The sequence below is a fragment of the Phascolarctos cinereus genome, unplaced genomic scaffold, assembly GCF_003287225.1.
Source record: "Phascolarctos cinereus isolate Bilbo 61053 unplaced genomic scaffold, phaCin_HiC Scaffold_4;HRSCAF=312, whole genome shotgun sequence".
Lineage (NCBI taxonomy): Eukaryota > Metazoa > Chordata > Mammalia > Diprotodontia > Phascolarctidae > Phascolarctos > Phascolarctos cinereus.
Genome location: NW_027555847.1, coordinates 15,211,414 through 15,213,242, shown reverse-complemented (window position 1 = coordinate 15,213,242; position 1,829 = coordinate 15,211,414). Strand labels below are relative to the sequence as shown.

The 1,829-nt window shown below is 43.6% G+C and overlaps 1 pseudogene; it reads left to right on the top strand.

Moving 5' to 3' along the window:
• The first annotated feature begins 967 nt into the window (after window positions 1-967).
• LOC110197036 (small ribosomal subunit protein uS15 pseudogene) lies at window positions 968-1,423 on the top strand (annotated as a pseudogene).
• The last annotated feature ends 406 nt before the right edge of the window (window positions 1,424-1,829 follow it).

The following is a 1,829-nucleotide window of genomic DNA, read 5'->3' as shown; positions in this document are numbered from 1 at the left end:
AAAATATCACCCAGGAAAAATCGTGGGACTGTGGGACAACTGAACAAGAAGAAAGAAGGGGAACAGCAGTCCAGTAGCCCAGGTTGCTTGAGGGATTAATGGAAAAGGCCCCTTTTGCCCTGGGGGGAAGGGAAGCAGTACAGAACAAGAGACATCCTAGCAAGCTAGCAGAAAGTCCCACCTCAGCACACCAGGAGGGGAGCATGAAAGCCAGGTGGTAGAGTAGGCAAACACCAACACCTGTACCATCAAATGCCTCAGTGAGGGCGGGAAACTGGTGGAAACCAGCTCAGAATACCACCAGGTGCCTCAGCATTCTAAAGCAGTCTCCCAGTGTTTCAGCAAAAATCTGTGAAGCGCTCCAAGGGACCCCAGGTGGATAAACATTCTGCAACATCCATCTGAAAGGAGCTGAAGAAAGTGAAAGGAAAGGAAAAGCAGGCAACATCCAGGGGCCACACTATCCAATCTAACCCCTAGAGCTCCAGCCTTGCTGATTCCAGCCTAACACCAAGTAAGCTGCCAGAACTCTACAGCCTCCAATTGCCAACATCGGGGGTTCCAGCACACAAAGGCAGTGACCAGGTCCTGGCTCCCAACGCAAGAAGCTTGGGGCAGTGCCCTCTGCTCCCCAGCAGGAGAGCTCAATCTCTTTAAAGGCCAGGAAATGAGCAAACACCATGAGCAAAAAGAAACGTACCATAGATTCACATTATGAGAACAGCGAAGATCAAGGCAGAAATTCTGAAGAGGACAACATTGTCAACAAACCCACATCTGGAACCTCAAAAGGGAATATGAACTGGTCTGAACTCCAAAAAGCCTTCTTAGAAGAGCTCAAGAAGGATTTTAAAAGTCAAATGAGAGAGGTAGAAGAATCCTTAAAAAATACAATTGGCCGAGATTGAACAATTTCCTGCCGTGCTCCCTACGGTCCTCTCTCTTTCACTGCCTGATAGTCGCCATCATGGGTCTCATGCACGCTCCTGGGAAGTGCCTGTCCCAGTCAACTCTGCCATACCAACACAGTGTGGCCATGTGGCTGAAGCTCACCTTGGATGACATGAAGGAGCAGATCTACAAGCTGGCCAAGAAGGGCCTGATGCCCTCCCAGATCAGTGTGATCCTGAGGGATTCTCAAGGTATGGCACAAGTACGCTTTGTAACTGGCAACAAAATTTTGAGAATTCTAAAATCCAAGGGACTTGCCCCTGATCTTCCTGAAGATCTTTATCACTTGATCAAGAAAGATGTTGCTGTTCGAAAGCATCTTGAGAGAAACAGAAAGGACAAGGATTCTAAATTCCATCTGATTCTGAAAGAGAGCTGAATTCACCAGCTGGCTTGGTACTACAAGACCAAGAGAGTATTCCCACCCAATTGGAAATATGAATCATCTACAACCTCTGCTCTGGTTGCATAAATTTTGATTTATGTACTAAAATAATAAAGTCACATCTAACTGAAAAAAAATACAATTGGCCAACTGCAAAAAAAGTATACTGAAGAAAACAAGTCTCTAAAAATTCCAATTGGCCAAATGGGGAAGGAGTTACAAAATCTAATAGAAGAAAACAATTTGTTGAAAAAATTATAATTGGGCAAATGGAAGCTAATGACTCTATGAGAAAGCAAGAATCAGTCAAACAGAAACAAAAAAATGAAAAAATACATGAAAATATAAAATACCTCATTGGTAAAACAACTGACCTGGAAAACAGATTCAGGAGAGACAATTTAAAAACTATTGGTCTACTTGAAAATCATGATGAAAAAAAAAAGAACCTGGACAGTATCTTTCAGGAAATCATAAAGGAAAACTCCTGAGA